General features: G+C 45.0%; 1 long non-coding RNA gene across 2 annotated transcripts; it reads right to left on the reverse strand.

Annotated features, from left to right (window-relative positions):
• Positions 1 to 605: 605 nt before the first annotated feature.
• On the reverse strand, positions 606 to 11,598 carry LOC122241238. 2 transcript variants are annotated; one of them, XR_006221274.1, is made up of 5 exons: positions 11,290 to 11,598; positions 4,209 to 4,350; positions 2,365 to 2,538; positions 2,140 to 2,289; positions 606 to 955 (listed from the first exon to the last, which is right to left on the reverse strand). It is a non-coding gene; the product is annotated as an uncharacterized LOC122241238 (long non-coding RNA). The 2 variants fall into 2 exon arrangements; XR_006221273.1 differs by lacking the exon at positions 606 to 955 and having other exon boundaries at positions 2,081 to 2,289.
• Positions 11,599 to 12,769: the final 1,171 nt, after the last annotated feature.

Here is a 12,769-nt window from a genome sequence, read left to right on the forward strand (position 1 = left end):
CAGGAGCTATAAGTAGCTCTTTGGTGAGTACAAAGGGCGGAGTCCGCCCTGACTGGCCTGCCTGCGGTCATTGCTGGCCTTGCTAATTAGATCTCCTTTCATCTACTGAGCTCCAAGAGCTTTTACCCACATTAACTTGTTAATCTTAGCCCCATCCTTCTGATGCAGATGACAAGCATAATTAGGTCTAGTCAGGAGACAAAACAGAGCCAAGAGACAGCGGCAGAGCCAGAAGAAAACACAGGGTAGCTTACTCCTCCTGCGTTCACTGTCTCCCCTGCTGACAGAAGTGATTTCAGTTGGCCTTGAACTGGCTTCTGCCTGCTTTTCTGTATTCCAGTTTTGAAAATAAAGCGTGGCCCGTTTGAATCTTTTTTTTTTTTTAATTTTTTTCTTTAACGTTTATTTATTTGTGAGACAGAGAGACAGAGCATGAACAGGGAAGGGTCAGAGAGAGAGGGAGACACAGAATTGGAAATAGGCTCCAGGCTCTGAGCTGTCAGCACAGAGCCCGACGCGGGGCTCGAACTCACGGACCGTGAGATCATGACCTGAGCCGAAGTCGGACGCTTAACCGACCGAGCCACCCAGGCGCCCCGGTCCGTTTGAATCTTAATGCACAAGTGTGGATGTGCAAAAAAATATCACATTTCTTCTTACCTTTAAGTTCAGCTCAGTCTAAGTTGGGTCCATCTCTCTGGGCTAATGGGAGATTTGTCTCAACTTTTATTGGTACTAAAGGCACCCACATCCTACAGAAGCGGTATCAGTTCTAGGGTCCATAGTAGAGAAAAACTTCTTAGCAGTCCCTGCCTGCAGTCTTGGATCCACACTGGCAGGTGCCAAGATGTCCATGATCTATGCCTTGAGGTGCCAGTGCTCTGTTGTACAGTATCCCAGGTCAGCAACATTGGCCAAATGTTGCCTGGCTGGGCAATGATCATTCCCTGTGGTTCTGTAAGGAAATGAGGTTTGGGTCCCGTTTGGTGGCACCGTCATATTTCTATCACCTCTTCACCTCAGAGATTCCACCTCTACCGCTTAAGGCCCTCCCATCTCTCCTTCCCTTCTAGGATGTACTGTGTAAATCTCAATGAATTTGTCTCTTGCAAAAGCCAGGAAAGAGAACTGTCTCCCAGCAGCTTTGGCTCAGCAGATGCCCCTGAAGCTGGAGTTGCATGTCGTCATGGGGAGGGGAGGGCAGAGACCTAGATTTCTCATTCTCTTCTATTTTACAGCAGAGAAAACAAAACATAGCTAATATGCCTTTTAAACTTTCCCACCATCGAAACAACGTACCAGACAGTTTGATTGTTAGGGCTGCCATAACAAAATACCACAGATGAGGGGTCCTCAACAACAGAAATTCATTTTCTCATAGCTCTGCAGGCTAGAAGTCCAAGATCAAGGTGCTCAGCAGGTTTGGCTTTTTCTGAAGCCCACCTTCTTCATTTGCGCATGGCTGCCTTCTCACTGTGTCCTCACGTGGTCTTTCCTGTGTATGCACATCCCTGATATCTCTTTCTGTGTCCAAATTTCGTTTTCTTGTAAGGACATCCATCATATTGGATTGGGACCCACCCTGATGGCCACATTTTAGCTTAATCACCTCTTGAAAGACCTTCTCTCCAAGTATAGACACATTCTGAGGTACTGGAGGTTGGGACCTCAACATATGAATTCTGGGGGGACATAACTCAGCTCGTAACACAAGGGTTAAGTGTGTTTAAAAAAATTCCCAGTCTACCCTTTTGTCCTCTGTAAGTAGCAATCCCTTCCTGTCTGGCTTTGGAATCTACAGACCTGGGTTCAAAGCCCTGCTTCAACATTTCTTAGCTGTGTGGCTTTAGGCAAGTTATTAATATACCTAGGCTTCAGTGGCCCCAGCTATAAAACGGAAATAGCAATAGTATAAACCTCAGAAAGCGTTTCAGGGATTAAATGAGATAGTAAAAAACTCAGCATAGTGATCCAAACACAGAAAGTGCTCCATAATAAAAGCTATCCCCCATACACCCGATTCAGTCTTCTTCTGCCTGAAGTCTTAACACTGAAGCTACTTTCTCCAGGAAGTCCTCCCTGATGTTCCAAGCCCGGGTTTAATAACCTCTTTCATATTTCCCCAATGCTAACATTTACCACACTGGGCTGTAAAGGTCAGTTAAAGTGTCTATGTTCCTCAGCTCAGGGAATCCTGAAGCAAGTCCACAGTCTCCTCTGTCTTCCTCACAGTTGACTGTTAGAGGTTGGCATGTCGGTTATTAACAGCTGTGAGGTGCTGAGAAAACCCTACAGAAAAGAAGGAAGGGAGGGCTGGGTGGATGTGGGGGAGTGAGGCTACCTTAGAGTGGTAAGGTCACTCACCTCAGTACCCTTGATCTTTCAGCCACATAATTCTTTTGTACGGGGGCCGCCACGTATGTTGTAAGAGGTTAGCAGTATCCCAGGCCTCTGCTCGCAAGATGCCAGCAGTACCAGTCTCTCAGCTGTGATAACCAAAAGTGTCTCCAGCCACTGCCTATTGTCTCCTTGGAGGGACTGGGGGAGGAGAGGGGAGATGAAAACATAGCCCCATTTGAGAACCACTGCCTTAGATCAGTGGTTCTTAGACTTCAGCATATCTCAGAATCTCCTGCACTGGCATCTCAGAAACACAGATTGCTGGCCCTCTGCTGGGGTCTGAATGTATCCCCATAAAGCATATGTGTTGGAATCTAACCCCCAGTGTGCTGGTATTAAGAGGTAGAGACTTTGGGAAGTAATTAGGTCATGAGACCAGAGTCTTCATAAATGGAATTTGTGCTCTTATAAAAATGAGACCCCACAGAGCTCCCAAGCCCTTTTCACCATGTAAGGATAAACGCGAAATCTGCAACCCAGAAGAGGCCCCTCCCCCAACCGTGCTGCCACCCTGATTTCTGACTTCCAGCCTCCAGAATTGTGAGAAACACTTTTCTATTGTTAATAAGCCACTCAGACTATGGGTATTTTGTTACAGCAGCCAGAATTCACATCCCCAGAATTCCTGATTCAGTATGACTGGGGCAGAGTCTGAGAATTTGCATTTCTAGCAAAGTCCTTCTGGTGCTACTGGTCTGGGCCACTTGGAACCCACTGCCTTAGAGGTGCCATAGCACTGGTCTCGGGAACATAAGAGACATGTGCTGAATACTTTTGGCCTGTGACTAAGTCTGGCAAGGTAAAGACAATTCCCCTGACTTGGGGTCTCAAGGCACACACTTAAAAAAAAATGTTTATTTATTTATTTTGAGAGAGAGAGCAAGCTCATGGGAACAGGGGAGGGGCAGAGAGAGAGGAGGAGAGAAAATCCCAAGCAGGCTCCATACTGTCAGTGCAGAGACCAACGCAGGGCTTGTTCTCACGAACCGCAAGACCGTGCCCTGAGCTGAAATCAGGAGCTGGACGCCTGACCGAATGAGCCACCCAAGGACCCCACGAGGAACACATTTACTCAAGACTTTCCTCACGCTGCAGACAGCAGGGAGACTGCAGAGACAGACAGAATGAGGGAGAAAAAGAGAGGCCTCAAGTCAGGTCAGCCTGTGTGTCAGAAGACACAGCTGGGCTAAGGCAAGGTGGTGGGGAGGGGCCGCTGCCTCCACGGTCTTACTCAGAGACCAGCATTCACCAATATTAATTCAAGACAGATTTACTGAGAGCCAGCGAGGTGCCAGGCACTCTTGTGGGTGTGGGGATGCATGAAGGACCTAATAGAAAAAAAATCCTTGCTCTCATGGAGCTTATATTCTGTGATGGCTCAGGAAAGGATGATACTGAAAAATTGGGCAACGTGATAGAAAGCAATAGGTTCTGTTGTAAAAACCAATCAGGTACGTGGGGCCAGCGGTGGGAAGGGGGAAGGTGGCTAGCAGTAGTGTACTGGTAAATGTTGCCTAACTGGCTTTCTGGGGGCAGAAATGTCCCGATTCTGTAGTAGTGGCCAATTTCAGTGGTGCCATGGAAGATTGTAAACTATGAATGTGAGGTCATTAAATAAGAAATTAGGAGGAAGTGCACACAGTAGCACAACATTACATAGTATTTCTACCTTATGGACACCATACACATAAATAACTGAGTATATACTGGTAAGATGTAAAATAATTAAGAAGGGATAATTTTGGGTATCTTGAACCTTGATGTCTAATACAATTAATTCAATTGTAAGTTTATGTAATTTGACTCACATTAATGATTGTATATACTAACTGGCTTGCAGATTTTCTGAAAATTTCACCGTCTACTCTCGCGAGCTGGTGGTAGCTGGCTTCAGCTTACCGCTGGTAGTTAGGGAAGGTCTTGTTGAGACAGCGACATTCGAACGGAAACCTGCAAGAGGTCAAAGAGTAAGGCATGTGGATATCTGGGAACGAGCACTCTGTGTCCTTCCTGGGCAAAGTGGCGTGTTGGGCCTGGTGTGTCCACAAGGCCAGGCCCTTGCACAGGTTGACCCCTGGGCCAGGGAGCGTCTGTCCTCACTGCTGTGCCTAGTGATAGTCTTTAGGGCCTGAGCTCACAGATGGCCTCTTGGGCAAATTTCCTTATTTCTCCCAGGCTTCCTTAGATCCTTTCTGGAAACACAGGTGGTTATGAAGGTAGTAAATAAATGACCACAAGCAGACAGATTATTTCCCTCCATGATCCCTTGGTACTTTAAACCATGTTGTTTTAGCCCATTTGGTATTATTCTATCCTTGTCTTTCTCCCTGTGGAGCCCCTTTTTTTTCAGGTGTATGAAAATACCAGGCTCGTAGTTGATGTGTCTAAGTGCTTAGCTACTGAATGGATGAACACTGATCTTAATATGGGGTAGTTTACACAAACGTGGGTTTTAGTGAGTGCTCTTCTGTTGGGTGAAATCCACAGGCAGGGTTCCTTCAGCTGTGGTGACATTGTTAGCATGACTGCCCCTCTCTGTACCGATGAGGCTCAGGAGAGCCTGGTAGAGCCAGCCACAGCCTCAGTCATGCACAGCAACAGCCACCCGCTATCAGGCCACGGGCTCAGGCCTTTACTTAGGCCACGTTACTTAATCCACAGAGCAACCTACAGGTGGGTGTTCTTACCCCCATTTTACTTATGAGGAAAATGAGGCTTGGAGAGGCTTAGGTAAGTCACCCAAGGTCACTGGGTAGAAGGTGGCAAAGCTTTCCCTTTGTTGCACAGATTGAGTAAGAACTGGTTCCAGGCAGTAAGGAGGTCAGCCATGTAAAATATTAACTGTAATAATGTCGGGCAGCAGGGCTAAGTGCTAAGTGTTCATTAGAACCACCAGCCATGCTTGAGAGCACAGGGGAAGAAACCTGTGATTCCACACGGGGCAGGTGGACAGGCAGCACCTAGATGCCATAGAAGCTTTGACCCTGAGCTCAGACTTCTGGTAGGAAAGGTGTGGGGGCTCTAAGCCCTTCTGACAGGCACAAAGGTGTTAGTGGAAATTCAGGAGAGAGGTTTTTCATGAAACTGGTTCAGGATCAAGCACCTTGGGCCAGTGCCATGTATTCATTTATTTATTTACCGAAACAAGCTGGAATAATATTTTTTAAATATTAACTTTTTTTTTTCCTTTCCTGGTATATTTCCCCTGGGAGGCAAAAGACTGGTCTGGGGAAGGGTTGGGGGAGGCACTGTGAAGAAGGCATAAAGAGGCCACAGGCCTCTTCCTGGCATTGCTTTCCAAAACTGGAGCCCTTAAGGCAATGGAGAGGATTGGGGTATACCCAAAATGTCTGGGGAATATTGAAGATAAAAGATCCCTCCAATCTAGTTGGGTTTGGGGAGGCAGAGGGGCATGTTAATAAGAGTCGAGGTAGGATGGTCTCAGAATGAGGGGCTGGCATGGGGAGGGGAAAGCTTTGGGCAGGTCCTCTGAAAGGAGGTACTCTACCTCCTTCACTGTCAGAGCCCTGGAGGAAACAAGGAGACCCCATGAGGGAGGGGCTGCAGACATGAAGCCTCAGACAGACTCTATTCCAGGCTAGTATGGAGGCAACAGAAGGGACCCATGTCCTGGTGCAGCATGCAGGTGGTGGAGAGCCCCACAGACCTCGGGCAGCGTTCAAATGGGAACAAGGCCTGTGGCGACTGCTGCCTGAGGACCAACCAGGACACTGGGACAGTAGACCAGTGAAATAGGAACCAGTTCCCATGCTTCTACTTCAAGGCCTGGCATGATGCAATGCACTGCAATTTAGCCACAATCCCAGGAAAATGGAGAGGGAAACTCCAAATTGGCAGAGTTTTGGTTTCTGTCGCCCTGCAAGGACAGTGGCTCGAAATTAAAATGAAGTTGAGTTATAGAGTCATAATCTGCAGAAAATATTTATTGAGCCTCCAAGATTCCAGGCACCAGGGGTGGGGGAGGAAAGAAATGAGTAAAATAAGGATCTGTCAGTGGTCCCTTTGTCTACATTCCTGAAATAGAAGTGATGCCAGGGCCTGACTTCCATACATAGTCCTCTAGTGCCTGCAGTGGTAACCACTGATGCTTATGAAGCTGTTACTTTGTCCAAAACTTGCACAAAGGGTGCTCTTTGTCCCATTTAAAACAGGTTACTGGGGCTAAGGGATATTAAGCAGTCCTTGCAAGACCACACAGCTAGTAATTTTCATAAAACCACACAGCCAGTAAAGTGGCCAAGTTGGGATTCAAACCTAGCTGGATGTGATAGGTTGAATTGTGCCCCCCTGAAAAGATGTTGAGGTCCTAACTTCCAGTACCTGTGAATGTGACCTTATTTGGGGAGAGGGTCTTTAAAGAGGTAACTAATCTTAGGTGAGGTTATTAGGGTGGGCCAGATCCAATATGACTATGTCCTTATAAAAGAGGGACAGTTAGGCAGAGACAAATGCACAGACACAGAGGAATCGCCATCTAAAAATGGAGGCAGAGAACGAGGTGATGCATCTACGAACCAAGGAACACCAAAGATCGCCAGTGAACCACCAGGAGCTAAGAGAGAGAGATGCAGCTAATTCTTCCTCGTAGGCCTGAGAAGGAACTAATTTTGCCAACACTCTGATCTTGGACTCCTAGCCTCCACAACTGTGAGGCAATAGATTTCCGATATTTAAACCACTCAGTTTGGGGTAGTTTGTTACAGACACTAATGCAGTGGATGACTCAAGAGCCTGAGACTTGTTAAATCACCAAGTTATATAGCCATTTTGCTAAACCCTATGCCACTGTTACAGCTGGAGTCCACAGAGCAGGATCTCTCTTTTCTCTCTGGTCTGTCAATGCCTCTTCATCTCCTTCCATCTCCTTAGCACTATTTTCTACATACTTTTTAACTGAAGTCATCCCTACTTTTCTTATTGAAGACCTGACTTGAGTACCCTATAATTCTATATTTCTATGTCACTAGTAATTCCAGAAACATGCCTTGGCCTCTCAGACTTCCAGAGGGTGGAAGTCTGACATGCCCTCCACTGGAGGCCAGTGACCACCTGGAAATCTTAATTACCCTTCAAGAGTGAGTTCTTCCAGTTCACTTTCATGACACCCTCCCTCAGCCAGATTTACTGTCTCCCTCCCTCTAACACCAACAGCATGAGAACATTTCCACATGGAATCATCTTTGGTAATGGGCATGGCTGTCTTCTTAAGTACCTTGAATGCTTCTGGAAAGCCCAGGAGTAGCAGGTGTTTTAAGCCTTCCTACATTTCAAGACACCTGAATTTCTAGACTTCAACTGGAGTTCCTCATCCCTTCTTTCTTTTCTGGTTTCTCAAATTCACCTTCCCAGGAAAGAGAAACACCTTCAAATGACTCTGTACTTGGCATGTATCTGTCCTATTAACAGATTTTCAATCCAGGCAAGGAAAGTTTATCCCACTTCCTTCCTATCCCCTTCCTGTATTTTAACAAGGTTTTGTCATCTCCTTGAGCTAGCCTCAGCAGAGATGGTTTGGCTGGGTGAGCATTTTATTTTGGCATTTGAGGATGGTGTTGGTTGGAGCCTTCTGTCTGTATACTGTAAAGAACACAAACAGAACAAAAACGTTCAGTTTGAGGCCATGGATCCTGTCCAGTTCCAGATTAAGGCAGAGGCCCTTCTCGTCCAGGATCGAGTGCTGGCTGGCCTCCAAGAGCAGAGAAGTGGGGAGCAAGGCCGACAGTGGCTGCTGCTGCCCAGTGGGCCACCTGCCCTTGACAGCCACAGGAGTTTGGAGAAACTGCTAGCCTGGCCCTTTGCAGGGGATGTGCTGAGAACTCTTCTCCTTTTTGGGAAAAACAAACCAACCTCCTGTGAGAAAACCTCAATCTGTGGATAGATTTTCCTTGAGAAGAATCCATTCTGACTTATGTGTCTCCGTGGTGGCTTTCTGCCTCAGGCTTTGAAAATTAAGGCCACTTAACGGGTTGCTTCTCTGAAGAGTCTCACAGCTCCGAAGTTTACAAGAGTTGACCCAAAGAAGCCTGTGCTTGCTTAACTGAGGGGAAAGGTGGTAAAAACTCCTTTTTTTAATATTTATTTTTAATTGAATTATAATTGACATATAATATTTTATGAGTTCCACATATGCCACATAGGGATTTGATATTTTTATCTATTACAAAATGATCACCTCAATAGGTCTAGTTATTGTCTGTCACCATAAATATTATTAACTATATCCCCTGTGCTGCACTAAATGTTCCTTTCTTACCTACCAACACATCCCAGCAGGTCTGCAGGCACAATTTATAATCTAGCAAATATTTAAGGAACTTGTATAGTATGTTTAAAGCTTGGGACTAGCTTTGGGGTAGGGAGACTTATTTCTTCCCTGCTTTTTAAATCCTCTACCAGACAGGTAATACTCTAAGCTGAAATAGTCTATATTACAACAAGACCCTAGAGCACAGTGACTTTTGCAAGATACAGCTTCATGTACTAGTAGAGAGGTAGATGGCTGATAGGGTGGCCCTGCCACATTCATGGTATTTATTCCTTCTTAGAATCCCACCCAAACCTCTGTATTCCAGTCAAGGGGAAGGGAGAAAATGATGTGATCACCTCATGTTCCACTCACCTCCCACTCGCCAAAAATTGGTAACATGGCCATCTCTAGTTGTAAGGGATATTGAGAAATGTAGTCTCCAGTGGCACACCTATGTATTTAGCTAAGAATTACAAATTCCTTTATTAAAGAAAAATATTGATGGACACGTACCAGTCTCTGCCAACCTTTCTTTCATTTATTTACCCAATCGACAATTATTTATTGAGTGCCAGCATATTATTTGGCATTGTTTTTACACAGTTGCTTATGATTCACTGGTGTGTACATAAACCTATGCTCAGCTGGAAAGTCATACTGTGCTGTGTTCCCTAGTAAGGAGTTCAAACACTATGGATCTTCAGGGAAGGAAAGACTCATCCTGACTAGAGAAATTCATCTATTTTTTCAGTATACTTATTGAGCACTGTGATAGGAAGCTTGTAAGATGGTCCCAGTGATTTCTACCTCCTGGTATTCATGTCCTCGTGCAATCCCCTCCCATTGTATATGGACTGAACCTAGTGGCTTGCTTCTAAAAGACAAAAATATAGCAAAAGTGATGGAATGTCAGTTCTGAGTTTAGGGTACAAGAAGACTTTGACTTCTCCATCTTGCTTGAATGCTCCCACTCTCTGTCTCTGTCTGTTTCTGTCTCTGTCTCTTTCCCTCTGAGCCCTTATTCTGGGAGAATCCAGCTGCCATGTTTTGAGTAACTCTAGGGAGAATCTCATGTGGCAAGGGAATAATATTCTTAGTCAACGGCCAACAAGGCCCTAAAGCTTGCCGACAGCCATGTGATTGAGCTTGGAAGTCAACTTTCTGAGGCCTGCCAACAGCCTCATGAGTGAACTTGGAAGCAGATTCTCCTGCAGTTGACCCTTGAGATGACTGAGCCTTACTGACAGCTTCACTGCTGTCCTGTGAGAGACCCTGAGTTACAGTCATCCAACTAAGTGGTACCTGCACCTGATTTCCTGACCACAGAAACTGTGAGATAGTAAATATTGTTTTCAGCTGATAAATTTTGAGGTCATTTGTTATGCAGCAATAGATAGCCAATACAAGTACCTACTATTTTCAGGTACTGTGCTAGGCCATAAGAATGTGAAAAATGAGGGATGCCTGGTCACTGTGTTTGGGGAGAGGAGGAGACAGGTGTATGTGCAAATATGGTACTAACAACACACGGTGGTAAGGGCAACGATGGAGATGTGCTCAGCGTGAGATAGGAGAGAAGAAGGGCTCCTTATCCAGGACAGAAAAGGGGAGGGGAAGGTCATCTGGGGAAGGCTATACTTGGGGAGGGGCCATTCCATGGAGAGGGGACATGGGCAATGCCTGGAGGGGAAATGGTGTGGTGTCTGCACAGGAACCAAGCATGATAGTTTGTGTGCCAAGCAAGAGGTGAAGAAAGGCAAGGTTAGAGAAGTGACTAGAGACTAGCCCAGTCTTGTGCCAGTCATTTATTTTAAAGTAGTCAACATTATGAAATCCTGCTTTGCGTGAAATGGTGTAAAAACAAAAGAGTTAATAAAAGAGCTAGCATGTTCTTCTCAACATTCCAACACCTGAATTTTAAGAAGCCAGCTTCAATTATCTAGAGAACACAGGCAAGTGTAATTTGCTTCATTGTTTTTGCTCATAAAATTGAGCAGAGAACTGTTGACATGTGTCCATGGAATAATTGTGGTTCTTACTGAAAAACTGGCTCAGGTGATGTTTGATGCTTTTACAAGTGGGAAATCCACCTTTCCAGCTGGAGGACTTTATGAATCTGTAGTCTGAACATCTGAGGAGAGATTTGGGAAGTAATGTATGCTTTTTGTGTGGTTGATTGTTTCCCTCCTTTTCCCTCTGTCCCTTTCTCCTTCTTTCATTCCTTCTTTTGTCCTTCCTTTCTACCTCTCACTGCCTTCCTATCTCTTTCAATTCTTCAGAATGTTAAAGGTTTCATAATATGTCTAAACTCTCAGTATCAGCTCTGCAAGGGATGAAAAGGAAACAAAAGCACTCCTCTTTCCCCTGCCTGGAGGATTAGCTCTAAAGATTCTTAACTGGTTCTTGGAAGGTTCTCTGGATCACAACTGAACATGAGTGAGTCCAATGATTCAGCAGATAACAAGTTTATTTGAACCAAGACGGTTATAAAACTAGGCTTGTGGATAATGGTTGCTCTAGAATAGGAAGAAATAAAAACAATATATAAATTAACTTTAAAATTGAAATGTTTTATAATACCATTTCAGAATGATTTTCTGTATCTGGAATCCTTTACTTACATGAAATAGCGGTTAGGGGCATCCTTGCATCTGGATTGTAAGTGCCGTGAATCTGGAGTCCCCCTTGTGCCCACAGGGACAGGGGTTTTGAGTAGATACCTAGAAATAAAACATCACCTGATCTGTTGGGTTTGGCTGGAGGTTGCATCCCTCCCTTCCAGACTGATTTCATCAGGCACCATTCTCATATCATGAAGTTATTTCTTCCTCTGATCCCTGTATATGAGTACTTTGTGCCTCTGTTAACCACCTACAGGAATGATAGTAAAGTATTATCAGTCAAAAAGGCAAAGGCATCAACCGATCAGAAGGGACATGGTGCTGGGTCAGCACCCTGGAATCTCTCTTTTATGCCATCACCCTCTTCTGGGGGTTCCAGAAGAGGGATCTGGTGGCAAGAGGCTCTTGCCTTGAGGTTCCTTGAGGCTCAGATTCATACACACTAAGTAATTGTTTCAATGTCTGTCTTTCCCACCAGACTGTGGGCACGTAGAAGGTATGGGCTCTGTCTCTCTCATCTTTGCCTCTCTACTACGTAAGACACCGTCGAGCCATAGTGGGTGCTTAGTAAATATTTGTTGGGCAAAATTGAAATACACCTTTTTATTCAGACATTCAGTAATTATTGAGGCACTGCCTTGACTTAGACACTGCACCATGCGCTTTGGAAAATGTAAAGAGAAAAAAGAGTTGGCTTTTTACCTTTGACAAGTTTTCAGTCTAGTTACTAGACTCTGTTAGAAATTGTCTTACTCCTCTTATTCATCCCAGTGCTCAAGACAATGCTTGGCATATAACACGCACTCGGTAAACACTTGTTGATTAACTGTAACTTCACATGTCCAAGCCAAAGGAATTGCTTCAGACTGGTCACTCATCATCCATCCCGCCAAGTCTGCCAGTCCAGCAAACTCGGTCCTGCAGAATTACTCCCAGTGATCCAGCAAGCTATATGGTCAGCCAGGAACAAAAGCCACTAGGAAAATAACGCATCACTTTTCATCTGGGTGTTTCAAAAGGCACTGAGTTATTAAAATAAGGTCACAGCTGTCCCAATCAAATCATCTTTTCAAAGGAATTACAGGGTTGTGAGCCAACAGTGACCACATACACCTTTGCAGTCCTCAGAACCAGTGTTCTCGACACTGAAAGCAAAATCAAGTAAACAAGGTTGTGTTGTGGACTTCCTTGACCCAGACTTTCAGGAAGGAGCTGACACACTGCCCAGACTCGCGCTCACCCACATAGCTCTGAAGCCAAACAAACTGGAGAAGCTCGTGTTTTCCCAGCTGTATGATGCACTCACTTCACCAAATGATTGGCCAGAAAACAAGGAAAAGAAAAAAAGTACGCCTAGTTCAGACCAGGCAAAGAAAGAATTGCTTCAGCTGGGCTTTGTTTTTTCTCTTCATGAGGTAGCAAGAAATATAAAAATGGAGGAGGTTAGATCTCTGATTTTTAATTACTAAAAAAGACACAA

Source organism: Panthera tigris, chromosome C1 (assembly GCF_018350195.1).
Source record: "Panthera tigris isolate Pti1 chromosome C1, P.tigris_Pti1_mat1.1, whole genome shotgun sequence".
Taxonomy (NCBI): domain Eukaryota; kingdom Metazoa; phylum Chordata; class Mammalia; order Carnivora; family Felidae; genus Panthera; species Panthera tigris.